This window comes from Mastigoproctus giganteus, chromosome 8 (genome assembly GCF_048544385.1).
Source record: "Mastigoproctus giganteus isolate SK-2022 chromosome 8, ASM4854438v1, whole genome shotgun sequence".
Classification (NCBI taxonomy): domain Eukaryota; kingdom Metazoa; phylum Arthropoda; class Arachnida; order Uropygi; family Thelyphonidae; genus Mastigoproctus; species Mastigoproctus giganteus.
This window is the reverse complement of record NC_143582.1, coordinates 56,934,965-56,957,606: the sequence shown is the minus strand read 5'-3', so window position 1 is coordinate 56,957,606 and position 22,642 is coordinate 56,934,965.

Sequence of the window (22,642 nt, the reverse complement as noted above, 5' to 3'; positions counted from 1 at the left end):
TTTAAAACATCTTGGCTTGGAAAACTTACCAATCACAAGTGGGCACAGTTTTGTACTGCCACCTGAATTGCAGCATAACAGAACAGTGAGTCTTTGTTTACTTTGTACACAACCAGTCTGTAGCCTTTTCTTTGTTGACTAATCGAGACTCACTGCAAACATTTCACGAAACCAAGTTATTCCTGTCTTTAACTCTTTGGAGCCAACCACTGCTGCATTTGAAGTCGCTAATCCCATGTTGCTGAGCTAAATAATTTGCCATTTCTTGCAAAATTGGACCTGATATTGGCAAATTAGATGCACGCATTTGTTGGTACGACTCAAAAAGTTTTGTTTCAAGCTCCTTGTGTTTTGCACCACAAATTTATTTCCCGTTTTTCATCACTGCTCCAGTGTCACGCACTTCTTCAAGTCTTTTTCGGTTTTTCAGTATTGTAGATAAAGGGATGTTGTATTCCTTTGCAATATCCATTTTGCTTCTTTCCATCCTATCAGCCTCTTGTATAATTTTTAGTTTAATTTCCAGCCTTAATTCTGTCCGTCTACGTTTTGTCGCCATAACACTGCTAGATAAGATTTAATATAAACAAATTTTAAATTAATTTAAAGACACAAGTTCAGAAAAAGACATCAGCTCAGATAAAATGGCACAAAAAATACATTACTGTATACGATAGCAAAAGACTCTTTGAAGTGGGGTAACAATTGCAACTAACCTTATTCCCATGGAGAGCGAGGGAGTGAATGTAAAAAACTTATAAAAACTTTTTATTCTTTTGTTAATTTAACAACTCGTCCTTCAGAAAGATGTTTTTCAGAGTGCACTTGATGTTGTAGCTACCATAAACTGCTTTTGTTTACACAAAATTAATTTCTAATAAGTCAGTGCCATCCTTTGGGAAGTAGGGAGCCAGGTGGCCGGGGGACAATAATCGGATCACTCTGCAAGATTTGTATTAAACATACAAAATGACAATATTTATTTCTCACGGGGTGAAAAAGAACTTTGTAATACATATTAACCGAATTTTGTAATAAACGAATATATTTACATAGAAAAGCCTATCCTTTTGCGGGAGAATGGTATATGCTTAACCCCAGGGGCTCACATCTGGTGAGTATGGGTGTGGCACACCCAGGGTCCTCAGCTGGATATCATCATTATTCTTCTCTTTCTTGTGATCTACTTCTCTCTCACACACACACACACACACACACACACACTTCCTCCTCGAGCCGCAATTACAGCCTTGCAACGATCTGGCATAGAGTTAATCAACTTCTGTATATTTGGTTGCCCAATTTCGTGGTATACCACTCCCTTACAATGCTCTCCTGCAGCTGAATCTTACTTGTTGGCGTCTTTTTAGACGACATTATGTACCAGCAATTTTCAATAGGGTTCACCTCTGGACTGTTGCCGGGCCAGTCCAACACTGTAATGCCAGCATTTCTGAGGTATGACTGCACGAGGGAAAACATTGGTGTAAGTATGTTTTAAGCATTGTGAGACAAGAAGACATACTCACCATTAATTCTAAATAGCATAAAACTTACCAATTTTGCTGTGTGGCAAGGTGCTGAGTCCTGTTGAAAAATGCAGTTTTGGACGTCTGTGTGGTGATCCCTAATAATGGGTTTCAGGCACTCCTCCAAGATAGCAGTGTAGGTTTCTGCATTCACCGTTCCGTTAATAAACTTAATTCACCCCATCCCTTTGCTTGTTATGCATCCCCAGACCATCTGACCAGTGGGGAACTTTACAGTCGGTGTTATGCAGTCAGGATGGTATGCCTCCGATTTTCATCTTTTCACATATCGCTTCCCATCCGAGCCATGCAGGCTGAATTTCGATTCTTCAGAAAAGATGACGGTGTCCCATTGCTCTTTTGTCCATGAAACATGCATTTTAGCCCAAGAAAGTCACTTCTTCCTCATTTGTTGGGTCAATAAAGGCTTCTTCTTGGGCCGATAGGCATGCAGACCACATTCTGAAAGCCATCTTTGGATAGTTTGTGCACTTGTTTCAACACCAGAGGCCATCTCAAAGTCCAGTTTTAGATTAGAAACACTAGCATGGCAATTACGAAGGCATAGCTGTTTCAAATATCGATCTTGGGAAGGCATAGTCACTCTCTTACGGCCTGATCCAGATCTCCTCTTTACATCACCAGTTTCATGCTTTAATTTTAGCGGCTGGATACTGTTGACTGGTGGCAGCCTATTTTATCAGCGAACGCGTAGAAAGTCCTTCCTGGGACAGAGCAACAGCAACACTTTTTTTTTTTTTTTTGGTGTCAGCTGAACATATGGAGTCATGCTTACACCTCCACAAAACAGGATACTAATGAGCATGTATACCCTTCCAATACCGTATTTATAGAAACGATCACTGTCTGATGCAATAGGAGCATTACCTTTGCTTTGTGACAAACAAAATGACTGTAATCAAACAATATCTTATACAGCAGGCCCCCGTTATAACGCGGTTCACTTTACGCTGATTCGCTATAACGCTGTTCTTATATTATAACCCGTATCTGACTATAACGCTGTCACAGATCACTGTAACGCTCTTTTACAGATTGCATTTTTGACATATTTAACGAAATCGTTTCATTTGATGGAGTCGATAGCTTGAAAATGAATAGCAAAACAGCATTAAAACGTTTCCCACGCTCAGTGAAATTTTCTCGCACGCTAATTTAATTGCAGTACAGTGACTTGTTAGGTAGTTCCGAGATCAACATTTTAAAAAATGATCAAATATATTGCTTGTAATATTTGCGTTATATGCATTTATCCGAAGTCTAGTCATCACTCAGTACCGTATTAGACATCGTGTGTAACGGAAAGTTTACTTGAACATTGTATCATAATTAATGCAACCAACGCAGTTATATTTTCGAAGAGCTAATAACGACCGATAGGAATGAAAAAGCAACAACGTCTGGGCGCAGTACGAAGACCATAAATGTAAGAAAAAGACTGAATGTGAAAATTAAATTAGACGTTTTGAAGCGAATCGATTCCGGTCAACGACTAGCGGATGTGTGCCATAATTTAGGATTTGCAATTTTAACTGTAAGAACAATTATAAAAAAATACAGAATTTATTTTAGCAGTGGGAAAGATAGCTGTTCCACTGCAAGCAACTAGGACTAGGCCGGCTATTAGGATTGAAATGGAAAGACTTTAATGTTATTGAAGATAATATTCCAATGCAGAATTCAGTTAAGTTAAATATTAAAAAAAAAAAAAAAGAGAGAGAAAGAGATTAGCCAATATGATGATCTGAAGAAAACTCGCCTAAAAAAAAAAAAAAAAATGTGGAACCATTTAAAACTGGTAAGGGCTGGTAGAATAGATTTAAAATCCAGGGAGAAGCCGCTAGTGCAGATCAAGGAGCCGAAACTTTCAAAAAAGAACATGTTAAAATTATTGAAGAGGGGTATTATGTGTTATACTTCTCAACAAGTTTTTAACATAGATGAAGCAGGGCTTTTGTGGAAACGAATGCCTAAAAGAAGTTTCATATTGAAAGAAGAAAAAACAAGTTTCAAAGGGGCGAAGGATCAGTTGACTTTATTGTTGGGTGGTAACGCTGCGGGCCATTTAAAATTAATATCCCTTTTAGTTTATTTGGAAGAGGGCCAAAGTTCAACTCAAAATCCACATATTTTTCATGATTAAATTCATCCATTAAATTAAATCGATTAAATTAATGATTTTAATTGGAATTTTAAGTTTAATTTTGATACGTAAGTAGTTACCACATAATTATATACGTATGTAATGCAGAATATTTTATGTGTACAAATATTTGAATATTAAATATTTTGACCGACATTTGTGCATCTTTTCATTACCGTTTATTATTGATTAGGAAATATCCTATGGCACCGACCGCAGCTCACAAATACATATGTTACCTTATGGGAAAGCGGTGCTCACTTAGCACGGGTTCACTTAGCGCTCTGTTTTTCCGGAACGAATGATCAGCGTTAAGCGGGGGTCACCTGTACATTGCACTACAAATGTTACTTTTTTTAAGGTGATGCAGTTTTTTTGTCCACCACTGTAGTTTTAAATTATGCACGTTGTAATATTATCTGTTATTAGTATTAATAGTGGCAAATGGTGCAGGTAAGCAAGCTTATTACAATAGCCAAAAAAAAAAAAAAAACTTCCCACATTATATATGTTCATCTCATCTAATAATTTGTCTAATCCTTCCTTAAATTTATTGAAATTACCCACATCCATAACACCAGATGGAAGTTTTCTTAAACTGGCACTTTCTGGTTGAAAGAAAACTTTTGGACATCCATATTGAAGCCATCCTTTTTTCAGTTTATGTGCCCTTATTTGTCATCAAAAAAAGAGTAAAGATGCCATAAGCATTTTGTTTGCTCAAGCTATTTAAGCATGAAATGTTTTACCCAAATCTCGATACAGATGCTCTGTTTCTACTTGCTGCATCTGATCTCTTCCATCATGTAGTATGAATGCTGTCTTTTTTGGAGTTATGAATGGGTATCATAGCAGGGTCTAACATTTCTTACATTTCAAGGGTATAGCACTACATTTCTGCTGGCCTGTGAATACCAAAACGGTATTCACAGGCCAGCAGAAAGATGTCTCTACTCTGCCAGCTACTAATTGGAGGGAGTCCAGTAGTGCATATGCAGGAGACATTTGGAGGTCACTTTATGTCAAGCAGCTGGGTATATTCTTGCTGTTTGTGTCACCTCAAAACATTTCATTAATTTACACACATTCACCTCTAATTTTACTTTATCTACTGAATGCATCACAAATATTCAAACTAATAGAACAAACTTTTTTTCATTCTCCAACAAAAACAGTCATTGCAACATATCTGTAAAACATCTAAATCTCCCAAAAATTTCTTCATTAATTTCAGAAATATACGTTTCAATTCTAATATCAATATGCACATTTCTACTTAGTCTACCAAGCCCCACTTACTTTTTTCTGATAGTCTCTAATATTGGTTGCTTCAATCACTACTATCTTAGTTGCCTTAACTATTCATTCTATAATTTATTTTGCCTCAAAGGTGGTACTTGTGCATATATTCATTCTGATATCCCATGTCCAAGACTTTCTAATTTGGAACCTCCTCTTTTTGATCTCTGCTCATTTAAAATCTCTCTTTGCTTTATTTTTCAGATTCAACTCCAAGGGCTCACATCTGGTGAGTATGGGCTTGGCACACCCAGGGTCCTGAGCTGGATGTCATCATTCTTCTCTTTCTTGGTGATTCCTTTCTACTGCTCTCTCTCTCTCTCTCTCTCTCTCAAGGTAACTTGGGAAAATTTTTTTTTTTTTTTTTTTTTGGCTGGTGCAGCATAAGCCTCAGGCTTCCTTGCACCATATAGCTATAATAATAATAATAATAATAATAATAATAATCTGTTGCCTCTATTACTCTCCCAGATTCACTAATCACATGGAACTCTTTGACTTTCTTTGAAACTCAGTTTTTTCCAGTCTAATGTCCTCCGTTACATGTAGTGGTTTTCTCACTTGTTTGAAGAGGTATGACTTTGAGTCTCATCATAGAATGTCTGTAGAATGTGTTGGCGCATTATAGCCTTAGTTGCTAATGTGCCAATAAAATCCAAACCATACCATCTGTAGAATGTTCAGTCTGCAGGAATTTCTCAAAACTTCTTCAATTGGGGATGTAGTAAGCTGATTTCAGGCAGGTGGAGTCCAGTACCTCCTACCTCCCTGTGAGTTATTCTGGGCTTTTCAGCCCATTCAACATGCAAATCAGCTTGTGAACACCCGTTGTACAGACATTATACACATGGTGCTATATGGTCTAAGTTGCTGTGCATCTAAAACCTTACAACAACAAAAATCCAGTAGAATTTTCCAAACAGTGAGGTAATTTTCCTTGATGATTTTAATGTTCATAATTCCAGTTGTTTTCAGTTTTCTGGTTACACAGATCCTGCAGGTCAAGGTGATGAGGCTTTTGCAATTACCAATGATCTCACACAGCTTGTTCATTTACCTTATAGAATACCAGACAGTCCCAAATACATACTCAATAATACTGTTGATCTTTTTCTCACTAACAACTTTTCAAAGTACTTGGTTTATGTTAGTGATCCTCTAGACACTTCAGATCACAACTTGGTTATGGTGTCTTTTCCAGTGGAGTCTCTCTGTTATGGCCATTCTCAGCCTTGTATTGTTTGATATTACATGTATGTGAAATGGGATGAACTGCATGATTTATATTCTTTTCTTCCTTGGTCGGATTACCGTTTTAAATCTTCTGATGTAGGGATTAAATCCTTTGTTCTGCATTCTGTCCTATAATCTTGTCCCATATTTAAACTTTGTATAGATAAATGTGCTAAGGCTGTTCAAGCTAAGAGCATAGAATATTGCAATTGGCTTATATCCACATCCCCAGCTTAATTATTTTGCTACACTAAAGCGTGCAACAACTGCAGAACAGTTATTAATCAATCTAAACTCAATTTTGAACAGGCTAAGAATAGAAAACTTGTATCTTATTCAAATGGTAGTAGGGCATTCTGGTCCCTTGAAAAAGCTATTGGCTACAACTTCAGCCTTTGATACAATCTGATGGTTCTACTGCATCCTCAGCTAAAGATTTTTTTTCTTCTAAGTTTTGTAGCGACAATCTTTTTAAACCACTTCCTGCCAGTATGCTGCACTCGATGCCTCCCATGGTCTTCTTGACAGATGGATGTTAAAACTAATTGTTAACTAATTAATTTTTACATTAATAATGTTGCTCCTCTTTGCACCCATTCCAACAGATCCACACTCTTCCTATGGTTGGTTGGTTGATATGTTGTTTAATGGCACAAGGGCTGCTAAGGCCATATTGTGCCTCATTCTTCCTATAACAGGGTTTCCAGACCAATATGCAGCCCAACTGCTATCTTATACAGTGGGATAATTATCTCCTTGTCACTGCCAGAAAAATTCCTGTATATCACTGGCAGAACCCCATAAGCTTTCTTAATAGCCTATCTACACTGTGAACTACTCTACTACGAGAAATTAATATCAGACTGTACAGTTACCCCCTTTTCAGTCTAAGCTACTATAATATTTTATTTTTATACCTCATACAACAGCATGCTTAATTGAAGGTTTAAGAACACTGGTTCATTTAATGCATCAATTGGATTTTATAGTGATTAGTTGGAAAATCTGCATTTTTTGTGACACAATTTATTATTGAAATGTGGCTGAATGCTAAATCATTTCCAAATTTCTGTGGACTTCAAATAGTCTTAACTGTTTATTTCAGCTGCAAGTTTCTAGATAAATACAAATTTTAGTTGTAATTTTCTGGAAGATGAGAAAATTTTAAAGTTTGTTGTAAAACATGCTATTCTTTTATATAAGGCCTGTCCATATCATTAATTGCAATAACCAAATTTGTTGAAAAAGTTACAACAACACAGTTTTTAATCTGATATTTATTTTTTTAAAAATGCACAATTCTTAAAAAATAATATTAACAAAGATGTATATTATACATTACTTAGCTTTTATTTTGTTTCACGATTTCCAGAACATATAATTACACTGAGATTTAAACTGAAGAATTGTAGGAGTTCACATGTGATTTCTCTTTTAACAAATGTATTGACGTGTTTGATGAATTAAAAATTCCTGTTAAAGTATAAAGAGTGACATTATCAAAAGTTTACACAAAACAGTAATCTTGTTGGCACATTTTCTCTGAAAAAATGCCTAGCATATTGATTTTAGGATTTGTGATGCAATTATGTTTTTTTAAATTGCATATGGCAATAAAGTATCATTTTTCTAAAGCTATTATTTTGTGTTGTTTATCTAAAGAGAGGATGCATGTTTAAGAAATATGATTTGTGAAAGTAATACTGTAATTAATTTATCGTACTGAATATTTTGGGAAGGGGTGTTCACATACTGGCATCAGTGTTTAGTGTTGCCAAAAGATTATGGTATGGGATGAGCATGGCTTATAGATTATTGGCACCATTAGAGTTCAGCATATACTAATGGAGTTCCCATATTCCAATGTTATTTAGTTGTTCTATTGTTCAAGTAGTAGAAAAGGTGAGGAGAAAAGTGATTAATGAATATACTAAAAGCAAGCATAAGACTTTCATTCTGCATAGGCAATTCAATACATTTCAGTTAAAGTTTTTTACTAGAGTGTAAGTGCAGTACTGTTTATCTGTCCATCTATAAAGGATATGGCAACAACCATAGAAAACATTAGCTATTTGAATGGCAGGACCATAGTACTAATGAACAACCAAATGTCTATTTTGAGAAATGCTGTTTATTAGAGTGCATTATCAAAACAATAATTACTGATAATATTGTAACATGTGAGAAACTTAATGTAATAATTTAGTACTTGTTGCAGCATTCTACAAAATAATGACTTTCCACACATCAACCAAAATTTAAAGGAATTAAAAAATTGTTCTTTTTTTATTTAAATTCATAATTGAAAAAAAAAAAAAAAAAACAGAAATTATAATTTTTTTATTACTTCCTCCATATCTCTTATAAAAATCCATTTTATACCTATAATTTAGGTCAGTATTCTTTGCCGTGCTCATCTCATACTATAACACCGATATTTCATTAATTGCAGTAGAGCTGTTTCCAGCATGATCACATAATGTTTTAGCTATAAGTGAAATTAATATCTAAAATATCTTAGTTATTATGTGTTGGAATAATTACATTAAGTTTTAGAAACAGTAATTTTTAAAGTCCTTTCTTTGAAGATTTGAAATTATAGCATGCTTTATTTTTGCAAATGATAGTGTAAGCAAATTTCCTATGCTTTTTTATAAATCTGGTTGTGTGTGTCTATATTTGTTTTGCATTATTAACCATTCAGATTTTGTAACTGAAAAAACATCTAACAAGATAGAGGTTATGCTTGTTACTTTTTTATTATCATAACTTAGTTTTTGTTTCATACAACATTTCTATAAAACAGTTTTAAGTGCCAAGATTTGTCTGGTTTCTGTGGTATACAAAAGATTTGAGAAAGAGAGAAAGAATTTTAAAGAAAAATATACAGAAATTTAAAAAAGAATTAGATCTTCCCTGAAACAAATTAGAAATCCACATTACAATAGTCATGTTCTCTGTAGTAGTTGTGCTTACAATACCAGGAACTTGGGAACTCCTCTTTCTAGTAAATTGTACCAACATATGCAAAACCTATACATTCAGAGTACATAACATGTCACAGTGGGAGGATTTATCTTTCTAGGTCATTTCTGTACAAGCACACATAGAAATCATCAAGTAAAGCTGAAAGCTTTGCATGTGACATTGAGCTTAGCTTCTAGTTGTACAAAGATGTCTGCATTAGCATTCTTTCTTTACTGCATCTGAGATCACTAAATTATAATTCTGAACAATCACATCCAATTGGTGACTTGCGAAGATAAGTATATTTCGGTAATGACTATCATTATTTAGTAAATTTTTTTTTTTTTTTTTTTTTTTTTGAAGCTGTAGTCTATCTAATATGAAATACTTTTGATGTTAAAAATGTAGAGCACTATAGAAAAAAAGTTATACTTAACTTTTTGTATGAATATTTGAAGGTGTATAAAAGTTAGATATATACTAAATAAAATTTTAATTACATTAAGAGCATATATTTATGCATAATATATTTTAAGACATAATTTGAAGAAATTATATTTTAAGAAATAATTATGATAACAGATAAAGCTAAAACTTTGTACTAAAGGAAACAGATGTAATATAAATTGCACTTGAAAGGCTTAAATGATGCTTGCTATTGAAAACTTAATGATACTTCATTTATAACATATTTGCATGAGTCTAAGACAGGCTGACCTAAAACCGATGGCCATAACCAGGATAATTGTTTGGATTTTAACACCTAAAATCCAAATAATAATAAAATAGATAGAATAATAAAAAAAAATGAGACAATGTAACTTTGCCATGTTTAGGTAATATTTATTCTCAAAATCAAAAAAATTATTTATAGAGGACAAAGGATTATTTAATATTATATATCAAAAAATAATATATTTGAGAAATAATTAAGCTCAATAAAACAGTTTTATCAGGAACCAAAGGGTTCTCAATTAGTCTATATTTTATTCAGTGAATTTTGTTTTGCAAATTTTTTTGAACTTCTTGCCTTGTCCTAATCCTAAATATGATTATTTTATAACCTGAACATTTGTTAAAATATTCATTCAACATTTCCATTATTTAAAATTTATTACTTGGAAGGGGGAAGTGTCTATGTGATTGTTCATTTTATGTTAATGAATTGATAGACACTACACTATTATATCATTTAGTGCATTAAATAATTTATTATTTAAATGATAGAATTTTAAAGGAACTGAACTGCCTCAATGCTAAACACATGGGCGCCTCCGTAGCCAGGTGGGAAAGAGCAGCAGTGCATAGTACACGCTTCTTGATTAGACCAGGGTTCGAGCCCGTCACCACCAAATACGGAGGATGCAGAAAGGTCAGGGAATGACCAACGCATATCCCGAAGCAATATGGCCTTAGTTGCTAATGCTCCTAAAAACCAAATAACAAACAACAAACAGCTAAACACTTAAACTATTCATGGCTGTGTTTTGGGAACTCCCTGTTTCCTGTTATTGTGATCCAGGTGGGCCTGGATCACATTAACAGGCCTAAAGACAGGAAACTGAGTTTCTGAAATGAAACAATTTCAGACAATTTTAAACATTGTGTTGAGTTAAAATTTCGTCCTTTTGAATGTCTGATGAATGTAAATTACGACCTCTATTAGGTGATTTTCAGACAATTCAATATTTGAATGGCCTGAAAATTGCCCAAATATTTACTTACTGAACATGCCAAGCAGTTTTGGACAAATTTTATTCAATAATGAATAAGTGAATGAATCAATAATTCAATAATGAATAAGGAACTGTTCTTTTATTCATTGTTATTTATTTATTTTTTTTTTGGTAGTTGTTGGCGCATAAGCTTCTGTGGCCATAATACACCTCCCAAGGTTTTTGTACTACTTTGATCCAAGCCTGAGGCGGGAATCAAACCCACGACCTTTGGGTCGCTAGGCAGGCACTTTATCCACCCGGCTATTCATTGTTATGCAAAACAAAACTTAATCTATTAAACTAGAAGTGGGTCACCTGGCAGGTAGCTCTCAAAAATTATGATCCCACTTTAACTGTTAATTAGATTAAAAATCCAAAATTATTTTTAGCTTCCTAAACATAGATAAACTTTTATTGCAATAGTTTCTGAAGTGGTTTTCACAGAATTAAGGACCTGTAAGATGAATTACCATTGTAGTTGCAACTATTTCGCTTGAAGAGTGGCTTTTGACTTGGCAGTTTCTAATGGAGTTCGAATTATATCTTTGTTTATAGTTCCAAGGATATTTGCTTTTACTCTCCCACTATTCTATAAATATTTACAGACTTAAGCAAGTTGTTTAAGAAAGATTTGTAATTGTTAATTGTTTTCATGTAATAAAAACAAGAACATGAAGTATGATATTCACTCAAGGTGTCTACTGCTCTATGGGTAGTTATGTGTGTAATTTTCAAATTTTGCTTGCTTCACAGCACACCAAATTTGAAATAATCTGAAAAAAGAAGTGACTAATAATATTGAATATATATGGGTATGTCTGTGTTTTAATTTTTTTATCAATATTTATTATATATGTAATAAGCAGGAAAATGTTTGAAATTTTTTACCACTTAAAATTGTTTTAAAACTGAAAAATGGAAGAGACTAATATTTTGTCTAAAACATTCTTTTTTTTTTTTTTTGTAATCTTCGCAGAATTAATTTTTTTATTTTTTGAAAATAAGAGGTACAAAAGCACAGATTTTTTTAAATTAAAAAAATAAAAAGTTACAATTAGTATTGCAGTCATTAAGGATAGATGAAATATTAGTATTGTTGAAGTAGAAGGCAAAAAAAATCCCTTTTTTTCCAAAAATTAAAACAAAAGTTGGCTACTACGGTTTTATTTTCAGTGTTATTCAAAATAATTGCCTATTGGGTATGGCATTTAAAAGAAAAGACACAGTTGTCAGTTACAATTTGAGAAGAGGCATTTTTTTTTGTGTTATGAACCCCAAACATTCATATTAGCATTAGCAGTAGAGGCATCATATGCCTCTACTACCATCAGCCAAAAAAAAAACTCATTCATTTTACTTCGCCCCTCCGTTCTTTCGAAATACCTGTCCAGCTGAGCCCTAAATTTATTTAGGCTATCAACTTCCACAACAAGGGTTGGAAGTCTTTTCCACCAACCAACCACCCGCTAGCTAAAGGCAAATTTCTGCACATCTGTCTTTCCTCAATTTGAATTTATGCCCTCTCAGGTGATTATTCTGAGCAAGAGGCAGAATCCCATCAGCATTGAGCATGCTCAAACCATTCAAGGCTTTATACACTATTGATGATCGATTATTTTTACACTATCGATCATCGATTATTTTCCTATCCATGATCTATTGAACTTTTGCAAGTAGAGATAGGGACGTGATAATCCCATTATATAAGGCTTATGTTAGACCACACTTGGAATACTGTGTTCAAGTATGGAGACCGCACCTAAAGAAAGACATCGAGCTTCTTGAAAGGGTGCAAAGAAGGGTAACTCGCCTGGTGAGATCGGCAAAAGGGCGTCCTTATGAAGAAAGACTTTGAATATGTGGGTTGCAGAGTTTGTAAACTAGACACCTTAGAGGAGATTTGATTGAGGTTTGTTTAAGGCTCTGAGCGGCATCAGTAAAATGAATGAGGATGAAATTTTCAAGATTATAAATGATGCTAGAACTAGGGGACATAAATTCAAGTTACGGGGGGAAATGTTTAGATTGGACTGCAGGAAGTTTTATTTTAGCCAGCGAGTTATAAATTACTGGAATAAGTTGCCTTCATGGGTGGTAGAGGCCGACAGTTTGGGTAAATTCAAAGGTCATCTGGATAGTACTTTCGGGTAAGGGAAGCGCATAGGATGATAGGTTTAATTTCCTTTTTATTTATATATTTTTTTATTTATTAATTATTATTATTTAGTTATTTTATTTATTTATTTATTTTTTGTTTTTATCATTGTTTTGTTCGGATTTTTTTTTTTTTTTTTTTTTTTGGCTGGTGCAGCATAAGCCATAGGCTTTCTTGCACCATTCGGCCGTTACTAATACTAATACACCTCTATCAGATCACCTCGCCGGTGCCTAGTCTCCAGACACTGTGATTTGCAAAACTTAAGCCTTTCTTCGTAAAGGCTTAAAAATATATAGCTTTCATGGCCAAAATCCTTGATTGATGCTGTACCTACTTTTTTTAGTACATAAATAACACAAGTATGTTGAAGCATCTAGTCCATCTTCTGTAAGTTTACTTCCAGCACAACCCTTTTCCTAGAAATTTCATCAGTAATTTTATGTGATTTAGGTGGATGATTGGTCATGGTAGCAAATTAGAAAAAGTCTTTCAACAGCAGCAAAAGATGTTAACATCTTTTGCTGCTGTTGAAAGACTTTTATTGTTGTATTGTACTTAACAAAAACATTTTTTATTTCCAGAATCAAGAGTAGTTAATTCCTGACTTTCTTAATGCAGATTTATCAAGCTCTCTTCCTGATGATGATGATGATGAAAGAAGCACTTCTTTTGCATTCATTTAGAGTCGAAAAAAATCATCCTTGTGCATGACAGTGGTGGTCTCCTTGAATATTCTGCTGCCATGGCTTGTTTGAATAGGGATGGCAGCCATTCATGGTATAAGGGTTTGGTGCAGGGTAATCATTTATTCTTCTTAAATCTTGCATACATATTTCTAGAATCTAAAAATGCAGCATTTTTAGCTAAAATTAAAAAATCAACTGGATGTTAATGCTATCAAGTAAGGATTCTGCAAAGAGTTTATAGTTGCTCCATTTGTATTCTGCAAGGATGTAGAGCATTTAATCATAATGCCAACAAACAAGGTATTAGGATACCATAATAGGTATTTTTTCCCCCTTGTAATAGTCCGAAGCTTCAGCCACCAGTTTTTCAAGCCAAATGCTCTTCAATGTATGTAAACTCATAATCTTTCATTGCATTTTTATAATTTAACTGTAATTGATCACACCCTAAATGGAACAAATACATTCTCACATCTTTGTTTTAATTTTTAGCCTTTTTACTGAATTGAAATTGTTCTATTAACTTGGCTTGCTAAACTCAGTTACAAAATATAAACAAAAATAAATGAGAAACCAATAATAATAATAAATAATATATGATAAATCATATTTCTTAGAATTTTCAAGGTTGCTTATCCACTGAATTGAAACAGACATTCATGTGCCATCTAGTAGATGCAGTGTGAATGTCTGTATTTTTGTCAACTGTTTGTGTTTGGTTTCTCTGAAGCCAGAAAAACCAAAGCTCTACATCAAGATTAGGCAGCTCTCACTGGCATCTCACAGACACCATGTGAGTATCGTATGAGAGTTGAGTACAAGAAACATAGATGCTGTCGCTTGTGTGGCATCTGTTGAATGTAAAACAAAAAAAATTGATTTCTCATAATTTATAATATATTGAAATGAAAACAGAAAATACTGTAATAACCATTTAGAGAATATTGGTGGGGAAAAGTATATGGGAGTATTTCATTTTATTTTCAAATTTAGAAAAATAATGAAAATTTAATAATAAAAAAAAAAAAAAAAGTACACAGTGGAGGGTTAAATAACTGAGGGCATTTTTCTCGAATCCCTAACATTTGTTTAAGGTTTGATACAATGAATTCCATCTTGCCTTTCCAGCCCTGCTAAGTGTATGACCTAACACACTTTCCAGAACTTCTGCAGCTTTCCACAGTGTGTCATGCTTACTGATTATTTGACTGTATAAAGATAATTCAGGTGAATCTTGCAAAGCTGTATTTAAGTTAGCAATAATACAGAGGCAAAGAATGCATGTAGTGTATCTTAAATGCTGTGATAACATTTATGGCAATTGTTGCATCAAACAGTTGCTAACTTGATAAGATTCATTTTAACATTTTCATTAGTTTGTCACTATCAGTCAGTCAAGATGTCCCCTTAACAAATAGTAAAAGTATTTGCCATATAGTGCAGGGAAGCCATTTTTTTGCCAGTGCAGCAAAAGCCTGTGGCTTTTGCTGCACTGGCAAAGCCTTCAAAGCAAATTACATGCTTCCCTCCTCACACAGGTAACTATCCAGTTACCCTTTAAATTTATTAAAATTGTCAGCTTCAACTACCTGCAAGGGAAACTTGTTCCAGCAATCAACGATTTGCTGGCTAAAAGAAAACTTCCTACAATCTAATCTGAACCTCAACCAATGTAATTGGAATTTATGACCCCTAGTTCTGGAATTCTTTATAACAGTGAGAATTCCATCTTCATTCATTTTACTAATCCTTCTCAAAGCCTTATGCCCATGCTATGATTTCTGTATAACAGCATTCCTATCAATTTTTCCTGTATTACTCCTTTAACTGCTGATTCTGTTATTTTCCCTCACACAAAATTCTGTTATTTTCCCTGAACTTTGCAAGCAAATCACTGATGCAATTGCTTCTGTGACACCTCAAATGTTAGAAAACAAGTGGCACGAAATTGTAAACTGTTTGGACATCCTACATGCTACAAATGGTGCCCATGTGGAAACATTAACTTTTTGAGTTGTCCTTTCCATTAAAAAAAACCGTTTACTGATATTTCTTGCAGTTCCTGTTATATAATAATTTATGGACACCTGTACTTTTCCATAGCCTTCTTATGCAGTGCAGGTGTATCTCACTTTTAATTGCAGTGGTCCCTCGAATGACGAGGTGTTTGGTTTATGATGCCCCTCTTGTAGGAACCCATACTTTTGATTAATGGTGAAAGTCTTAATTAATAATAACATTTGGTTGTTAATTTTGGCCAAGGAAAGAACTTGTAAGCCACACAGTCATCATTTTTGACCATTCAAAGCACTGTAAAGTTCATTGTCGGCCAGTTACATTGCTTTAAAGTCACATTGTTGCATTTATCAGAATGTTGAGATGATCTCTGTGTATTCTGCCTTTCCAATGCAAACATTTCTTTATGATTTTTGTAATTTTGTTTTGATTGCACAAACATCTTTCTCTGATATTTGTAAATTTTATTAAATTTACAAATATCAAATATTACAGTTTTATTAAATTAAATCAATAGTCAAGGCCCAAAAAGTAAGTTTAAGACAAAAGAAAAGCAAGAAATTATTTTATGTGCAAATTAAATAAGAAATTATTTTAAAACACAAAAGCAGTATTTAAAACAGTGAAAGTGAAGGAAAACTGGGTTGAAGGATGCTTCAACCAGTTTTCAAAGGGAAGGAGGGAATTAATTTTAGAAAATGGAATAACTATATAAAAAAAAAAAAAGAGAAAAAGATATTAAAGTAAAAGTGTAACCAGGCATGGTGAAGTTGCATATGCCGATAGAGGCAACAGATGAATTTAAGGCTGATTACTGTGAGTTAATGAAGAGAAAGTATCATATATATCATACTCATCCACAGAACTTACATAATTAAGGATGAAACTACTTTACCAGGCTGATGCTATATAAGCTTGATTTCTTGCATCATCTGCCTCTACTAATGCTAATGCGTCTATGAAGGAGGGGTTAAACCTTATTGCTTGGTACTATTGCTTCAGGTGGTTTTGAATTAAAGCTCATGATCGTGTTTCGTTCCAAAAATCTACTAGAAGTCCAAGTGTAAGGCAGGGATCACCAGACAGCTGTTTACTGAATTGAAATTTTTGTTCCTGCTATTAATAACCTACTTGCATTAGTAGAGGCATATGATGCAAGAAAGCAAGCTTATGCAGCATCAGCCAAAAAAAAAAAAAAAAAAAACTCCCATTTCACCCCTCCGTTTGTTCCACATACCTGTCCAGCTCAGCCTTAAATTTATTTAGGCTATCAACTTCCACAACAAAGGATGGAAGTCTGTTCCACCAACCAACTACCCGCTGGCTAAAGGCAAACTTCCGCACATCTATCCTACATCTCTCTTTCCTCAATTTGAATTTATGCCCTCTCAGGTGATTATTCTGAGCAAGAGGAAAAATCAGATTACCTCGCAGGTGTCTAGTCTCCAGACACTAATTTGCAAAACTTAAGCTTTTCTTCGTAAGAGCAACCTTTGTCACATTCACTAATCTTGTTGCCCTTCTTTGTACTCGTTCCAACAGCTCTACATCCTTCTTGAAATGAGGCCTCCAGACCTGTATACAGTACTCAAGGTGAGGCCTGACCATTGCCTTATACAAGGGGATAATCACCTCCTTATCCCTGCTAGAAAAATTACTGTATATCATTGACAAGACACCATGAGCTACTCTTGCAGACTGTCTGCACTGCTCAGAAAACTTCATATCTGCCTACAATTACCTCCAGGTCCTTTTCATTCTCTACCACTGAGTTGATACGTTACTCTGGGGTTACTGCTTCCTATATGTAGTACTTTACATTTGTCAATATTAAACTTCATTTGCCACCTCTCAGCCCATCTGCTCAACTTTTCTATATCCTGTTGCAGCAGCGTACTGTCTTTAGTGTACTTGATACAACAAGCTGGTATTGAAGACTGCTGCTTTTTGAGAGTGCACCTTGTTATGATCCCGAACTTGCTACTGCTTTGGAATGAAAATTTTATCTCATCACGGTGAAGTTCCTGCTAACCAATTTCCAGATGCTTCTTCCAACCATGAAGAAGTAGTGTAGAAATGCCATGAAAGAACATTCATGACACTGAAGGAATTTTGTAAGAAAAGTTCAATGTCCTGGAGGGTGTAAGAAACATTATTGCAGCATGGTAAGACATCTGAATTTCCTGCCTGAATGCTGATAAACCTCTATGGCCAACCATCCAGCAAGGCTCTGAAGATCAGGTTGGTATTGATCAAGAAATTCTCTCTTTTGTTCAATCTAGGACTTAAGTGGATGAAGAGGATGCTGAAGACCTAGTTCACACTTGTGAAAGGGAGCTCGCCACTTAAGACCTGCAACAATTAGGATTTATGATTAAACATAACAGTGAGGAAGAGGAAAGAGGCAGGATGATCATATGATAACAGCAGAGGTTAAGGAAATACTATATCATCAAAACCAAGCAAAGAGATTGGCTGTAAGTTACATCTCTCCACAGAGCAAAAAGAACTGAACTCTCTCTTGGCAAGAGTACCCTTTTATTTCCCTCACTAATTTCATTATTTTTTCTATGCCCATTCCAACATATCCACATCCTTCTAAAATGCTAGTTCCAGACCTGTATGCACTGCTCAAGTTGTGGCCTAATCATTGCCTTATATCAGCGTTTCCCAAACTTTCTGAGCCCACGCCTCCCTTGACCTGTAAAATTTTCCCAGCGCCTCCCTTGAAGTAAAACATCCATAATTATGCAATTTCTAGTTCTTCGGCAAACCTAGAGTTTCTCCTATTGTGTGTGGTTTTTTACATTTCGCGATTCTGTAAGAAACTTGGTACGACGCTAGCAATGCATTTGATGGAACAAACTATTTTTTGAAGGTTTGCTTTTGTTTATTAAACTCTTGTATATATTTTTTTATTTATATATGTTATGTTATGAAAATTTCATTTCTGTTAAACTTTTTGTGCCTCCCAGTTTGGAAATCGCTGCCTTATATAATGGGATAATCATCCCTTACCCCTGCTTTAAAATTCCTGTATGCCATTGACAAAATCCCATGAAATTTCCTGGCAACATATCTGCACTGCTCAAAGAACTTAATATCTGACTGCACCATTAACCCAGGTCTTGCCGACCAGGCTAGCTAGGTGGGTAAAGTGCCTGCCTGGCAACCCAAAGGTTGTGAGTTTGAATCCTGCTGGGAGGTGGCTTGGATCAGTGTAAAATGCAAAAACTTTGTGAGGTACATTATGGCCACAGAAGCCTATGCGCCAACAACTAACAAAAAAAAAAAAAAAAAAACAACAGGTATTTTTCATTTTCCACTCCCCTAAGTGTGATAACACACAGTTGATATGTTAATCTAGGATTACTGCTATTCATCATATTAACTCTAGAAGGAAAGTGATGAATTACAATGGACCACTTAACATAGATGAGTTGACTATTGATGATGATGCTCAGGTAGCTGATAAACTGAATGAGTATTTTGCATTTACATTCACACATGAGGAGTTATTCAATGAGAAGAGTGCCAGAAGTTTCTCAAACTCTAACAGGGAGCTAAGTGATTTTGTAATAACTGAGAGCAAAGTGGAGGAAAAATTGTTGAAGTTAAACATAAAAAAGGCACCTGGGGTTGACGGGATCCAGCTCAGCCTTAAATAAATTTAAGGCTGAGCTGGACAGGCATTTGGAACGAATGGAGGGGTGAAATGGGAGTTTTTTTTTTTTTTTTTTTTGGCTGATGCTGCGTAAGCTTGCTTTCTTGCATCATATGGCTCTACTAATGCTAAATGCTAATGCAGTACCTTGCATTTAGGTAGCAGTAATCCCAGTAATTTTTGTAGTCTGGTCACCAGTAATCCCACTAATTTTTCTAGATGTTGTTGCATTAGCATACCCCTGATTACTGTCATTAACTACCCTGCCTGCCAACTTTTGCATCATCTGCAAACTTAGACATTAAGCCTGATTCATCCTGATCAGTATCATTAATAAATATAGAAAACAACAATGAGCCTAGTACTGAACCCAGTGGGGCTCCACTAATAATGTTAGTTCAAGAATAACCACTCTCTGTTTTCTCACACTCAACCATCCCTTTATGCAGAGCATTAGCTTTCCCATAATGCCACACTGCTCCAATTTGTGCAGCAATTTTTTATGTGTAACAGTATCAAAAGCTTTTCTTAAATCTGAGTATATGACGTCAAAATTATTGTTTGCATCCAGTTCCTTTGTTACTTTTTCATAGTATCCAATCAGATTGGTCAAACAAGACCACTCCTTAACAAATCCATGCTGTGATTTCAATATAACTGCATTTCTGTCTAGATTGCATTACTTCTATAACCAGTGACTCCATTATTTTTCCTGGAACAGCAGTCAAGCTGTATTCCCAATTGGTCAAACAAGACCACTCCTTAACAAATCCATGCTGTGATTACGATATAACTGCATTTCTGTCTAGATTGCATTACTTCTTTAACCAGTGACTCCATTATTTTTCCTGGAACAGAAGTCAAGCTGTATTCCCAATTCACTAGGGTGAAATTTCACCCTAGTGAATTGGGAATACATTCACACATCTCCAGTACACAGGGACCTCCATGAATCCAAAGATGCTCTCATAATTATGGCTAAAGGTGTGCTTACCTCTTTTGCTGCCTCTCTTAATATAACTTGATAGATCTCATTGAATTCGTGCCTTTTTTATGTTTATCTTCAACAGTTTCTTTTCTACTTTCTTCTCAGTTATAAAAAAAATCATTTACCTTCAATTTGATACACTTCTGGTGTTTCCATCCCTAAAAAAATTCCCCACATGTGAATGTATAAGCAGAATATACCTGTTTAGTTTGTCAATAATCTGAACAGGATCATCAACAGTTAAATAATTCATATCTTGCAGGCCAATATATGATTAATTCTTTCCTGTCTAATGTAAAGAAGTCTTTGCAGCTTTTCTTTGCTAGAGACTTCTTGTAATCTGCCTAATCACCTTCTGTGACTTGATTAAAGATTGATGTCAGATGAAGTGACTTGATTCTTCTTCTGACACCCATTTAGCTCTAAGTCTTGAACAGTATTGCTCAGCTGGTATAAAGCTACTAAGCCTAGTAACTTCTACAATTACTTCCCTGAATGCTGCCCATTTAGAATTTAGTGTTAATAACATCATCAGTTGGTCCCACTGCACAGGATTTGAAATCCATCTGGGACTGATGCAGTTACCTTTACAAAAGCCCTTCCCTTTACCTTTGACAGTAGTTAGATGCCTAAGTAAATCCCACATCAGTACACTCTGATCACAGCTTAGAGAGTATTGGTGGGAAAGGAGGATTTGATTTCATTTAAAAATTTAAAGAAATATCAGAAATGTTTAAAAAACATGCAATCAGTCTGACACCATACTAACAGCAGAAGTTTAATGAGTAGGAGAAAAGCTGTAACACAAACAAGGCTGGGTAACTTTTTGCCAGAAAGAGGCCAAGAATGGAATTAAAAACAAATACTGTATAACTTCACCCTCAACTATATCTGAACCTTTACACTTTTATTATGGAAGATGCTGCTTCCAAAAATCTAATTTCTCTAACCCAAACTTCTCCATCAACTTCTTTAGCAAGTCTTTTTAGCTAAAGCTAAAAATATATTTCTCAATTTACTGTATTAATTACATAAATATTTATTTACTAACATGAAATGTTAAAATATGGTACATTTCTGTATTATAAAGTTCAGTTTTTCTGTGAAAAAGTTTCACTTTTGATGGTCTTGGAATGGATTAAGCCTTTAACACATATTTCAAACACATGATTAATGAGAATTTTGATTTGCAGTAATTTTTATTGAACCAACTACCTGTTGCTAGATGGCTGTTAGATCCCCCCCTCCCACCAACACCCTCCCATTGTGTCCACATATAAAATATTAATTAAAAACAGAAAAGTTTGCCTACAATTATAAACATTACCTATAATAATTATACATCTATTTTTTAAAAGACCAAAATGGGGAAACAAAAGTTGTCTTAGAATCATGAAAATATGGCAATTGAAATAGCAAAATAAATTGACATAACTCTGACAGTTATAACTGAATATTTGTTAAATATAGAATTTAGTATCCCTTTCCTAAGCCTTTGAAATATCCTCTCTGAGTAAACATTAAGAGTGCCAACAAGTACTACATCCTTGATTGTCATTAAGTATGTGTTCCAGTTTTTCATATTCTTAACTGGCTGATATACTATATACATATATGATATTAATGGCAGTGATGAACAAACTGGAAATTGCAACCTTAGCTTTTAATGCTCATTCAGTATTTTGTGTCAGGAAAATCATATAAAAAATAAATAAAATTATTATTTTTTTAAATTCTGTGTAAAAGTCAATTTACAAACAAATTTTTAAAAAGTTAAATTAATTTTGTGCTAATATATGCAGACACTATTAATAGATTTAATCAACTTATTTGTCATATGAGAAAGTGAGAAATCAAATACTCACCACCCACCTATCTAATTTTCTTACTGAGTCAAAGCAGTATCAATAGATGTATTAAGTGTTTCCAGGTAGTTTAAAAAATTTGGATTTTTAATTGTTTAGCTATTCATGCTAATATGGGGAATTAAAGTTTATTACTTAAAATAAAATATCCATCAATTGTTTACTTTGATAGATCATAAACCTTCGTATTATAATGGATTTGTCACACATCAACTGTTTGGAAAGAACCGTGTAATCCTAACAGGAGGAATTTAGTTTAGTGACTACGAAGATAACCCACAACTAATATATAAAGGTGTGCTTAGGAGTGGTTAAATATGAACAAAAAATAGTTGGGTTAAAAATAAGGTAGTGC